At 36.9% G+C, this 14058-nt stretch overlaps 1 protein-coding gene across 1 annotated transcript in view; it reads left to right on the top strand.

Moving 5' to 3' along the window:
* Positions 1 to 14058, top strand: part of WDPCP (WD repeat containing planar cell polarity effector) — a 353246-nt gene that overhangs the window by 121203 nt on the left and 217985 nt on the right. The gene's annotated exons all lie outside the window — the stretch shown is intronic.

Here is a 14058-nt window from a genome sequence, read left to right as displayed (position 1 = left end):
GTGAAAAGCACAAATTGCTTCATTTTTCATGGTATCCGATCTTGGCTTTACTAGCTGTGTGACTTTGGGAAGTTACTTCATCTCTCTGTGCCAGAGTTTAACTATTAAATGAAGATAGAAACTTGTAAGTTTATCATTATAAGAAGTAAGTTAATATATATAAAATGTTTAGTTTCTGGCACAGACCTGCTTTTTATTTTATTTATTTTATTTTTTTATTTTTTTTTTTTTTAAAGATTTTATTTATTTATTTGACAGAGAGAGACAGCCAGCGAGAGAGGGAGCACAAGCAGGGGGAGCGGGAGAGGAAGAAGCAGGCTCATAGTCCAAGAGCCTGATGTGGGGCTCGATCTCCTAACGCCGGGATCACGCCCTGAGCCGAAGGCAGACGCCCAACCGCTGTGCCACCCAGGCGCCCCNATTATAAGAAGTAAGTTAATATATATAAAATGTTTAGTTTCTGGCACAGACCTGCTTTTTAAACTTTCTGTTGACTGGATCATTTTGAATCAACTTAAGATTTTTTTTAATTAAAAAATATTTTTATTATGGTAAAAAAAAACCCAAAATTTGCCATCTTAACCATTTTTAAGTGTATAGTTCTGTAATGCTAAATATATTCGTACTGTTGTGAAACAGATCTCCAGAACTTTTTCATCTTGAGAAACTGAAACTTTATATCCCTTAAACAAATCCCCTTTCCCCCTCCTCCCAGCCCTTGGTAACTATCATTCTACTCTCTACTTCTGTGAGTTTGACTATTTTAGATAGCTCATATAAGTAGAATCATGCAGTATTTGTCCTTCTGTGACTGGCTAATTTCACTTAGCATAATATCCTCATGGTTCATCCATGTTGTGGCATGTGACAGGAATTCCTTCCTTTTTAAGGCTGAATAATATTTCACTGTATGTATATACCACATTTTGTTTATGGGTTCGTCCATTGGTGGACATTTGGGTTGCTTCCTTCTCTCGACTGTTGTGAATAATGCTGCTGTGAACATGGGGTACAAATATCTCTTCAAGACCTCGCTTTCATTTCTTTTGGATATATACCCACAAGTTCGATTGTTGAATCAGATGATCATTCTATTTTTAGTTTTTTGAGGAAACTCTGTACTGTCTTCCACAGTGATTATACCATTTTGCAGTCCTAGCAATGGTACTCAAGGGTTCCAATTTCTCTACATCCTCACCAACACTTATTTTATTTTTCTGGGTTTTGTTTTTTGGTTTTTGGGTTTTGTTTTTTTTTTGATAGTTGCTATCCTAATGGGTGTGAAGTGATATCTCATTGTGGTTTTGCTTTGCATTTCTCTAATGATTAGTGATGTTGAACATCATTTCCTTTGCTTGTTGGCCATTTGTATGTTTTCTTTGGAGAAATGTCTATTCAGGTGTTTTACCCATTTTTTAAGGGTTATATGATTTTTTGTTACTGATTTATAGGAGTTTTAAAAATGTATTCTGGATATTAACCCCTTATCAGATGTATGATTTGAAAATATTCTCTCCCAGTGTGTGGATTGCCTTTTTACCCTGTTGATTGTGTCCTTTAATACATTAAAGTCTTAAAGTTGATGTAGTCCCATTTGTCTATTTTTGCTTTTGTTGTCTATGCTTTTGGTATTGTGTTCAAAAAATCATTGTCAAATCCAATGTCATAAAGCTATTTCCTTGTGGTTTTTTTGAGGAATTTTATAGTTTTGTATCTAAGTGTAGATCTTTAATCCATTTGGGTATTTTTGTGTATGTGTAGGAGTCCACGTTTGTTCTTTTAGATGCGGATATACCGTTTTTCCCACACCATTTGTTGAAGTGACTGTCCTTTCCCCTTTAATGGTCTTGGCCCTCTTGTTGAAGATCAGTTTGAGCATTTTTGCGAGGGTTTATTTCTGAGCTCTCTGTTCTGATCCATTGGTCTATAGGTTTGCCTCTATGACAGAATCACAGCATTTTGATTACGTGGCTTTATAACATATTTTGAAATCAGGTAATGTGAGTCCTCTAACTTTGTTCTTTTTCAAAATTGTTTTGGCTATTTGGGATCCCTGTGATTCCCAGTTAGCTTTTAATAGGCACAACTCTTTTCTTTTTAAACACATAACCACAAGTCTTAATCATCACTGGTACTGCCAGGTCTTATCCCTTTCCTTCAAAAGCAAATTTCTCAAAAGAATTGTCCCTATTTGTAGTCTCCCTTTCCTTATTGCTCACTCAGCATTCAGCCAGCTCCAGTTGTGCTTTTTTTTCCTGATTATTATGCTGAAAAACTTGCCACTAAGGTTGCAAAAAATTCCATATTACTAAATGCAATAGAATTTTTTTTTAAAGCATCATCTTAAATACACAGGAGGATTCAACACTACCAACCACTCCCTTGTTTTGTTTTGTTTAGTTTTGTTTTAGAGCAGGGTGGAGGGGCAGAGGGAGATGGAGAGAGAGAGAATCTTAAGCAGACTTCACATCCAGCATGGAGCCCGATGCGGGGCTCAATCTCATGACCCTGAGATCATGACCTGAGCCAAAATCAAGAGTTCAACACTTACCTGAATGAGCCACCCAGGTGCCCCAATTTTTAAAAGAGAGTATATAGTAGGAGATGAAGTTTAAAAGATAAGTTAATTGGGAGGAGTTCAGTCTAGCCTTTAAGAGTAGTGTGATGCTGTATTTTTAAAATTCAATTTATTGATTTAATTTTTGGAATGGATAATACATTCATGTAGTTCCAAAAGAAAACAACAAATTATACAGAGGTAACAGTTAAAAGTCTTGTTCCTGGGGCACTGTGGGTGGCTCAGTCAGTTGAGAGTCCGACTCTTGATTTCAGCTCAGGTCATGATCTTGGGGTTGTAAGGCTGAGCCCTGTGTTGGGCTCTGTGCTCAGTGAGTACTCTGCTTGAGATTCTCTCTCTCCATCTCCTTCTGCCCCACACCCTATTCTCTCTTTCTCTGTCAAATAAATGAATAAATCTTTTTTTTTTAAAGTCTTATTCCTTTTCCTGTATCCCTCCTCCCATGTTCCCTTACCCCTGCCTTAGTTAATCAGTTTTCAGTTTCCTGTCTATTCTCCAGAGTTGTAGGAGAATTTAAATAGAAGAGTGACCAGTTTGCCTTTAAAAAATCATTTTGGCTACAGTGTGGAGGATAGACTGGTGGGGAGCAAAAATGGAAGCAGAACATTTAGGAAGTGTTTAAGTACTCTAGAAAGGAGATGAAGTGAGGTGGCTCTGACTAAAGTAATGAGCAAAGGGATGGAAAGCCTCCAGCTAATGTGAGAGAGATTTAGGAGATAAAGTCAACAAGAATAAGAGTTTAGTTAGATTGTGTGTGTGTGTGTATGGTGGGGGGAGTTAGGTAAAGAAGAAGATACTTTCTAAGATAAACAGGAGACTTCCAGCTTTCTGGTTTCTGTAAGTAGATGGAAGGCAGAGCTATTCACTGAGACTGGAATGGCAAAAGAGGAGCAGGTAAGGGGCTCTGGGTTCCGTTTTAAAGATAGTATGTTTGGGAGCGCCTGGCTGGCTCAGTTGGTAGAGCATGTGACTCTTGATCTCAGTGTTATGAGTTGAAGCCCCACATGGGGGGTAAAGTTTACTTTAAAAAAATTTTTTTTAATTAAAAAACTATATACCGTGTTTGAAATATCTTTGAGGTACCCAAGGGAAGACATCAAGTAGGCAGCTAGATTTATGGATTTGGAGCAAAGGGGAAAAGGTCTGAGCTCTATAAAGAAGCCATGAAAGCTATAGATATAAATTTGATAACTGTGGAGTTCAGAGGAGAGAGGACAGGGCTTAGAATTGGGCCTTCCAACATTCAAGGACACAGGAAAGGAATATGGGCCTGAAAAGGAGACCAAGAATGCCAGAGACGTAGAAAGAATACTGGAAGAACGAAGTATCAGGAGAATTAACAGAAAAAAAGCACTTCAAGAACAAGGGAGTGGTGCAGTGCTTGGGTGGCTCAGTCAGTTAAGCATCCAACTCTTGATTTCAGTTTGATATCCCCCACCCCCACTCGCATGCACACATGCTCTCTAAAAAAATTAAAAAAAAAAAATCTCAGTGCCCTAACAAAACAAAACAAATCTCAGTGCCTCAGCCGTACAGGCTTCTGTCAGTCCCTCATGCTCTACCTGTTTCCTCTTGCTTCAGGGCCTTTGCCTAAACTGTTCCTAGCTCTGCCTAAAATGCCCTTTGCTCCCCTTTTCACTGAGGCAACACATTGCTATCCTTCCATCTTAGACTGCCAGTTATCACTTCTGTAGAGAAGCCTTCCTTGACAAGCTCTATCCTCTATTATGTGCTTTTACAAGACCATGTAAAAGGTCTTGTAGGCATTCATTGCAGTTCCAGTTTTACATTTATTGTGTGACCATCTTATTGCTATCTGCCTCATCGATTTGATGAAAAGTTCCCGGGGAGGGGCAGGTACTGTGCCTGGTATGTTAAATTAGAGCAAAGTTATAAACTATTTGGGAGAAGTTACAAAACTGCTCAGCATTTTGTGATAGATTTTTATTTTTAAAGATTTTTGTTGTTTTATATTTCTGTTTCAACAAAAAGCAGTAGTAACAATTTAACGATACTAATCCTAAGAAATCTCTCCTGTGCTTAAACCCAGCATAATACTGTGTGTTGTTAAATTAGGAAGGTATCTGACTGTGTATTAAGGGTGAGTATGTGTATGTGTGTGTTTATATTAACTCAGAAAGTGCTGTTGTCAGTCTTTAAGAGATGACATATATACAAAATTTCCAAGCTTACTTTTCTGGAACGTCTTCAAAGATTAGTATTTCACAGACTATGCCTTGGGAAATGCTCTTTTCAATTTATGCTATATTAGGATTTTATTACAGGGAAGGAGAAGCAGGATGCTTTGGGGACAGCTGTTGAGTATGGTCCTAGTCAAAGAGAATAGACAAGGAGTTATATTAAGAATGGTAGATTTTAGAGAAATTGAAGAAAATCAGCAGAATATTGGTAAATTTGAAATCTGTTGGGTAAAGGTGAGCAATTAAAAATGGTAAATTCAAAGTAAGGGAACTGAAAAAAGATTTAGTGGTGATCTTTATTCCCAGTTTTAATGTTTTAAAATTTAAAATAGGGATGCCTGGCTGGCTTAGTCGGTAGAACATGTGATTCTTGATCTCAGGGTTGTGGTTTCAAGCCTCACGTTGGGTGTGGAGCCTACTTAAAATGAAAAATAGATAAAAAATTTAAAAATAAAATTTAAAATAATTTAAATGACTCCTTATCACTGTAAAATGGTATACAGTAAAAACAGGTATATAGTAAAAAGTAAAAGTACCCCTCAACACCAAGCTCATTCCCCTCTTCATGACAACCACAGTTAGCAATTTGGTTTATGTCCTTCCTCCATACATTTACAAACACTCCTCTGTGTTTATGTATGAATATACATTTGTTTTTAAAATAAGTGGAATTACTCTGTACGTATTGTTCTGTAATTTGCTTTACATAACAGTGTGTAACATGCCTGTCAATGATCTTCACCTACCTCCTCATTTTTAGTAGGTGCATAATCCATAATTAAGATCTACCATACTTTTCAGTGATGGTCTTTTTAGTAAGTAAAGAAATTAGACATGGATGGACAATCTAAAAAGGCACCATGATAAGAAAAAAAGATTGTTTTTTTTTTTTTTAAAGTAGGTGAAATTGCAGAGGAGAGGGACTCAGTCCAGATTCCTACTTGATCCTTTTAGTAAGGAGCCACTATTGTAGTTCATTTTCAATAAGATTTAAATTCTGACTTCTTAGAAACACATTTTGTGGCATAAAAGCATCTCATTAAAATTATAAAATAAGAAATATATTTGTGACCAGATAATTTAAGAGCTGCTTCTTTTTTTAAAATAAGTTTTATAGAAAAATACCAAAAACATAAAAAGTTTAAAAATCATCCATAATCCCAATTTTTAAAAACTCTTTGAGGCTAGAAGTTAAAATTCATGGCTCCGTCTCCTGATTGCACCTCTTTGAGGTACGCAGTGTCAACACTTTTGGGCCTATTCTTTCTGACATTTTTTTGTATTTATGCGGATAATTTCTACATGCATATATATACACATACACCACAGCACTTTTTTTCCTAATAAAATGGGATGATGCTCTTCATGTAGGTCTGCAACTTTTAGAAATTCTGCACACACCCCCTGGTTCAACAATGTATCATAGACTTGGGCAGAAAACTTGTGATTAATTAAACTTATCTATCTTTTATGTTGTCTTTATTTGTTTTCTTGTACTAACAACATTTACAATAACCAAACTCAGAAGTGACTGATTTATTAACTGGCATGACAGTTTATTAATTTATAGTGTCATATATCTGGCATCATTGATTTTTGTTCATTTGCTTGGGGCATTCCCATCTGATGGCTGAATTACTCAGGAGACTAAATTTTAGATAAGAAGGCTGATTGGTGAGCTGAGAATTAGAACAAAAGTGAGGAGGTGTTCTTATAGGATATTTCTATCAAGCTATGGTAGCTCTCTGACTTACTCTGGGGCTCTTTCTGTCTTGACAACTGGCATTAGTCGTCACTCATTGCCCTGAACGTGGTTAGAAGCATACAGAACAGGCTCCCTCCAGGCTCCTGATCCAAATTGTGCACTGCTTACCACTTCATTTAAGATATCTGACCAGGTCTTTAGTCATTACCCTTTCTTTATGTGAGGAAAGTGTTGATTAGAATTTGAACCCCAAATCTGCTTGATGGAGATAGAGAGAACCTTTACCTTCACAGCAGCTCATTTACGAGCACTCTTTTCAGGTGAGCCCCTGTGGAAGTGACTCACATACAGAGTTTGTGATCACCAGTGTCTCCAGACATTGCCAAATGTCCCCCGGTGGCCAAAATCAGCCCCTGTTGAGAACCACTGGTTTAGAGGGAGACTGGTTTAGAGTGAAGAGCGAGCCACAGAGAGGAAGACTGGATGGGCTATTACATGGAGGTCAACTGAGAAGTGAGAGTTAAGGATATTAGTTCCTCAGTGGTGTGATAAAGAACACTGGATTTGTACAATGTCTTGGTCTCTACTTTCCCACTAATTATGAGACCCTTCATTAGTTGCTTTACCCTGCTGATCACGAATTAGTGTGAGAATTAACCTTGTTACTATTTTTTTTTTAACTTGTGTACTTATTGGGTACCAGAGTTGTACTGGCATTTTATATGCATTAGAGTGTGTATAAAAATCCTCTGTAAATTATAAAATTTTGTACAAAAGTACTGTGCTATCTGGTATGATTTCCTGTTCACTTCTTTTTAAAAAAATTTTTTTAAAGGTTTTATTTATTTGTCAGATAGAGAGAAAGAGAGCGCATAAGCAGTGGGAGCAGCAGGCAGAGGGAGAAGCAGGCTGCCCACTGAGCAAAGAGCCCTGTGCAGGACTCGATCCCTGAGCTGAAGGCGGACGCTTAACCAGCTGAGCCACCCAGGCGTCCCTTTCTGTTCATTTCTTACTACTGCTTTTATCCCTTTTAATCTTTAAAACTACTGGCAAATAGGAGATTTACTTTTGTACTTTTTGTGTATGTGTGAATTTCACCGTGGTTTTAAATATTTTCTAGGAATGATCACTTTTATTTAATTGTTATGTATAAACATAAAAGAGGTGGCTTGAAAATTACATTAGGGATTAAAAAGTAACATTACTCATAGTAAGTGAGAAAATGAGATTTCTTATATTGAAATAGACTTAGCAGGCAAATTTCTAGGCATGTATCTATTCCATATATTGAATAACACTGTACAAATCTTTGGGAAACCCCATTGTTAACACTTCTCTATCCAGAAAAATACCTGTTTATTTTTTGTCCTTTTGTTTCTTGTCCTTAAGTCAATTCCTTATGGTGAGTCAAATTTTTTTTGTCCTTGTCTTAACTGCATTCACTTTTGTTTCTCCACTTTAATGGATTAGTCAGGCATGGTTTCCCTCTATACTCAAATGTTTGCTGAATGAAGGAATAAATTACAGAAGACATGTTATCTTTTTTCCAGCAGGTTATCTGCTAAAATGATCAGTGACTCTAGTCTTCATTATAGATTTCCCCAATGTAAAATTGCTTGACTATCTATAGCTCTCAGAGTTTCTCTAGAATTTATCCTATGGATTGGACTGGGGGCGGGATTGAGTGAGGTGTTGGGTACCATCGTGATGTAAATTCACTGGACCCCCCAGGGGAGTGGCTCTCTAATACTTTAAACATTTGCTTCAGCCCTAGAATTCATTCCAGTGGTCCTAATACTTTGTTGACTCTCTGGATTGTAGTGTTCAGCACCTGCTGTCTCCTACATGTCTGCTAATGATTTTGGGGATCAGACTTTGCTACCTGTTCATGATTTAATTTTCAGAACATGGATTGAACCTGTCACTCATTGTTAATTTTTAGTACTGACCCTGCATACCTTTACTTTTCATTTTCTCCTCAGATGTAATTATAATCACATGAATTTTGGGAGAGTTTTCTTAACCGAGAATATTGAATTCAGTGAAATTGTCTGTGATCACTGTTATAAAATAGTGCATTCATAATTACTGCACTAGTTCTTCTTCAATACTTGAGACCAAGTGTGATTCATTTCTCTTCTCTGTGGGTATTAAACTCTGTGTTCTAGGAAGCGGCCATCTATCCTAACCAAAACCTCCACTTCTCTCGGAAATGAGGTCTTCAGTATTCTATATATATTCTACTAACATGTGTCTTCCTTATTCACCATTGTATTCCTGTCTATATACTTGGAATCTATAGGAGGCACTCACATATTTTGACCTAGTGAATGAAATGAAACTCAAGTTCTTGTGGTTATGTTTTGTGTAGATTAATGTTATCATCTGATATAATTTTCTTTTTCTTTTCCCAGTGCCATTTTATTTCCAATTAAGTACTAAATCTGAGGTTAGGAGAAACCATTTGAAGAGCCATTTGAAGATTATGGGAATCATGTCCCAGTTTCTTAAAGAGAAAGCCTCTTTGGTATGAGCTTATTAGAGAAAATGAGAAGGAGAAATGATAAAGGCAATGGAAAGAAACATGGACAGAGCAGAAATAATAAGAAAGATACTTCTGCATGGGAGGGTGTCTAAGAAAAGAAAAAGTTTCCATTCCTGTTTTGCCTTAGTCACGTTCTGCACAAAGAACAACATTAAAATTGGAACAATTTTGGGAAATCTCCTGGGCCTTCCATTGATTCATCCTATGAATCTAGCCTCAAACTCAGATCTGCTCTGTAGTGGCTTCCCTTTACTTCTCTCCTCTTTTTCATTTTCTGAGCTATCAGAATTCTCCAACTCCTTGCAGTAGGATAGGACAGTATCTTAATGCCCCTTTTCCTTCTTGTTGTGCCAAATCTTACGTAGGCTATTTTCATTTTGGAGGGCTTAAGAACAAACCTTTTGGGGAAACAGGTGGAAACACTTTCTTGTCTGAACTGGAATATTCTTTTCCTGAATTTCAGACTATATTTTCCTGATTCTGTTTATCTCCGTTCCTATATCCAAGAATATCTTTGGCACGAGTAATTGGAAACTTTATGCTTTCCCACAGGTTGTTTTATAAAAATGCATTAATTAGCTTATTAACTCATTTATATCTATTATGTCAAAATCTGGTGTCAAAGATACCTCTAGGCCCTAAGACATTTAGAGGTCTATAATGATGGACATACCTTGATCATAATGAGTACCCAAACTAGGTTTCAGTAAGAGGGCTAACCTGATCTTTTAATAAGATTAGAATGTTCCAAACCTCAGACCACGATCCTCTTTCTCTTTCAACTTAATTGATTGATTGAGTGAAATGTTTTTGTTGTTGTTGTTGTTGTTGTTGTTTTCCTCACAGTTCTTAGAGACTAGAATTCCAAGACCAATGTGCTGTCAGGGTTGCTTTCTGCTAAGGCCTCTCTTCCTGGCTTATTGACAACAGTCTTCTTACTATGACTTCTTAGAAGTCATATGGCCTTTCCTCTGTGCATGCACATGGAGAGAGAGAGAGAGCTCTCTGTTGTCTCTTCCTCTTCTTACGAGGATACCAGTCAGGGTGGATTAGGGCCCCAACAATGTGACCTCTCTACTCATTTTTTAAGGACAGTTTATCCAGTTCTATGACTTTAAATACATCCTTTATATTCTTGTTGACTCCCAAATAGATATCTCTAGCCCTTACTTCACCCTGAACTTCAGACTCATTTCTAATTGTCTACTCAGTATCTGCACTCGTATGTCCATAGACCCCATAAACTAACAAGTCCAAAACCAAACTTTTGATTCTCCCTAAATATGTGTCTCCTTGAATGTTCCCTCTCATTAAATCCAGTTGCTCAGCCCCAAAATTTTGAGTTTTTCTCTTGTATGCCACATCTAATCCTTCAGCAGGTCCTGGTTGATTCCCTTTAAAATATATCTCAAATCTATCCACATATCATTTCTCCTAGCATTGTGGTTCTTTCCAAGCCATCATCTTCTCTCACCTGGACCACTGCAGTAGCCTCCTAATGGTCTCCTTGCTTCTACTCCTGCCCAGACCCCTCTTTAAAAGAGAAATTAGATTGTAATTCTCTGCTGCTTGAAACCCAGTGATTGCTCATCAACCCAACATGGCCCAGCTACTTCTCTGATTTCATCCTCTAGGAGTATCCCTGTCACTCATTTCCTTGTCATTCAGCTACTCTGCCTTAGCTTTCTTCAGTCATCCCAGGCACATTCTGACCTTAGAGTTTTTGCATTTGCTGTTCTCCGCCTCAAGTTCCCTTTCTCCAGATAATATTATGGCTTGTTCAATAACTTCATTTGGGTCAAATGACTCAAATGTCATCTCCTTAGAGAGGTCTTTTTATTTCTTTATTAGTCATTCTCCTTAAAATATCATTCTCCTAAAATCCCTATCTTACTGCACTTTATTTTTATCTGTAGTTCTTATTGCTATCTGACATTATATCAAAACTATCTGCCTATTAACTGTGTCCACACTAGAATCCAAGCTCCCTGAGGTGAGGGAGGGTAAGGGCTTTGTCTGTTATGTTCACTGTTGTACTAGACCAGGGCCTGACTCATATAAAATGCTAAATATAGATTTGTGGAATGAGTGAATGAATGAATATATGAATAAGTGGCTGTACGTATCCTTCGAAGAAATATTCTGAAGGAATGCTGAAACTCACTGGGCGGGATTCACAGTTCCCAAATCACTGCTCCAATCTCCATGTGTTATCTACTGCAACATGCATGCTTTCTTACTGTACCTTAACACTTCGCCTTCAAATCCTTTCCAGCTTAAGTCCCTCTTTTACCTACTCACAGGTTGCACTTTACAACTCAGTCCCACAAAGGTGGTCTTTTAGAATTCATTTTCTAAGTTAGCAAATGCTCATACATAGAAATAGCAATTACTCTTAGGGCATTAGGGCTAGTTCATAATAATGGTGCTGAGAGCGGAAAGGAAAAGAAATTCGAGACTTGGACAAATTAAATGCCAAAGTTCTGGAGGAACTTGCAAATATCTTGGAGACAATATCCTTATGAAATCATTGCAAATGGGAAAGGTGACAAAAAATTGTACTGGTGATAACTCACCTGGAGTCTAGTGCACTCTGTCTAGTATTGAGTCCAATCTGGGCACAAGATTTTTAGAAAGACAAAAAAATATGTTCAGAGATGGCGAATAGTATAGTGAGCATACAGCATAAGAGTAATGGTTGAATAATAGTAAAGTAATTGCAAACATTTATTATGTGCCAGGGATTATTCTGAATACTGTTTGCAGAAGTTATTTAATGCTCATCCTATAAGGTAGATGTTACCCTATCTCTTTAGATGGGGAAATGAAGTTACAAAGAGGTTAAGTAACTCCCACAAGGTCACACAGCTAGTAAGAGGTAGAGCCAATGCTAATTTCATTCTGATTCAGAGTCCATGCTTAACACTATGTTGCTATCTTTTTAAATTTTAAAGTGTGATATTGAAGAAAAATTTAGGTTATTATAGAAGTTCTTAGAAGACAACATTAGCCTTTACCTCAAGCTCAAGTGTCACCACATCCTACTCAGTCTCCCTAGTCTCCCCAGTATGTACTCCTATCATAGGACCAGTAATAGCACTTTATTACACTTTTTTGCTTGTATCTCTACCTCTCTCTGTTAACCTATCATTCACCTATTTTGAGGATTATATTTTATTCTCTTTTGAGCCACTAAATTTTGTTTAGTGCTTGGCATATAATCAACATTCAGCTTTTGTTGAATGAAAAACATGAATGAATGATCTCTAAATCAGTTAGAACTGTCCAGTTGTAAGTTAATGAGCTCCTGATCACTGGAGGTATTCAAGCGTGGGCTGAGTGCTTGAAGGATGCTTGAAGGGATGCTGCAGAAGGAACTTTCATGTCATTGTGGAAGATTAGACTAAGTTTCTTTCTAACTATGAATAATCTGATCCTATAATGAGTTATGATTTTTTTCTTCAAACATTTAGTTAGCACCTACTGTGTGCCTGGCATTGTTTTAGGTATTGGAGATACAAAGATAAAAGTGGCCTAGCCAGTATTCTTAAGGAGCCAGTAGTCAGTGGATAACTAAGAAAAGAGATGTTCAAGAATATAGATGTAAAGTTTTAGTAGATAAAAATAAATAGAAAAGGACAGATTTTAGAGATGTTTTGAATAAATGGGGAAGGGAGAAAAAAGCTGTGACATAGGGGAGAACTAGGCATGAAAGATGGCCCTAACATTGTCTCCCTGAGAAGGAAGAATTTAGAAGTAAAGACCATGGGCTGTGTTGTTATGGGGAAATTCCCCAAAGGGAAATATCAGTGTTTGCCATCAAGGTGTATTGCAAGGCTGGGTGAAATTCAGTAGAGATTAATTTGTGAATATTTTGAAATTCTTGGAACAAATGTTCTTGTCTTATTAGTCTCCCAAATGAATAAAGATGATTACATCTTCCCTGCCCTCTGCCCCTTTTAGGGGCATTGACATTAAATGGACAGTCTGTTCAGTCATGTGGGACCTTTCAGTTTCTTTTCCTATTCATGTGCCTGGAATCTGTTAGGTGGTAGGGAAGTCATAGTCTTTCTTTATATTAACCTGGTCCTTCATGCTGCTCATCCTTCACACATGTCTAAATATGTCTTGACACAGAATCATCCTTTCTAGCTGGGACACGATTCCTAGGTAGGTGGGGAATTCCCCTGTTTTGTTTAAAATCATAGTTGTCTTTGAGTTTGGCTAGCATGTTCATGAATAGTTTACTGACAATTGGTTTTTTTCTTCTTATACCATATGCTATTCCATGATTCATCTGCTTTGAGTCTGTTGCCTTGAAGGTGAAACAATTTCTTCCAATGTTGATATTTCATAATCTCATAGATAACAAGCATACGCATATGCATAGTCCTTTCAGAAGTTTTAAACATTTGGAGATGAATGAATTATGCTGCCACAAATGGAAAGGAGCAGTATAAAATCATAATGGTGATATGCAGTCATCTTTTGTTGGGTGGTTGGGTGAACACTGATATTGATAAAGCCTGGGTACTTTACTGTGTATATCTCTTTTTGAGAAATTGTTTGTGACATGTATTACTTATTTATGAATATTAAAGTTCAACATTTTACTTCAATTCCCTTGATTTATATGTATTTTAATATTTTAAACTGACAAGATCTTTATTTGTAGAAGTGGGGTTTACATTCCTAATAAATTATAACATTCACCGTTTATATTGTAATGGTTGCATCTTTTCTATATTTAATGTATAGCAATGACTATTGAAACCTTCAGAAATCTTCTTTTAATTTCTGATATAAATAATAATCTTTCAAAATATTTTAATAGAACACGGTACATTTTTTAATACAGTACAAAGCAGTTATTTCTGCATTGGTGTTTTCTAAGTGTTTCGATGGTTACGCTTCTAATAAACGTGGTCTAAATTCAGTTTCTGACATAGCTTTAATCAGTGCACTTACTGTGTTGCATCAGTTAGCCACCTGTATCTGTTTACACAGAATGGCAGTGATTGTTTTCAAT

The sequence above is a fragment of the Ailuropoda melanoleuca genome, chromosome 4 (assembly GCF_002007445.2).
Source record: "Ailuropoda melanoleuca isolate Jingjing chromosome 4, ASM200744v2, whole genome shotgun sequence".
In the NCBI taxonomy this organism is placed as follows: domain Eukaryota; kingdom Metazoa; phylum Chordata; class Mammalia; order Carnivora; family Ursidae; genus Ailuropoda; species Ailuropoda melanoleuca.
Note: the sequence above shows the minus strand (reverse complement) of the source record. Positions and strands in the feature narration are given on the sequence as shown.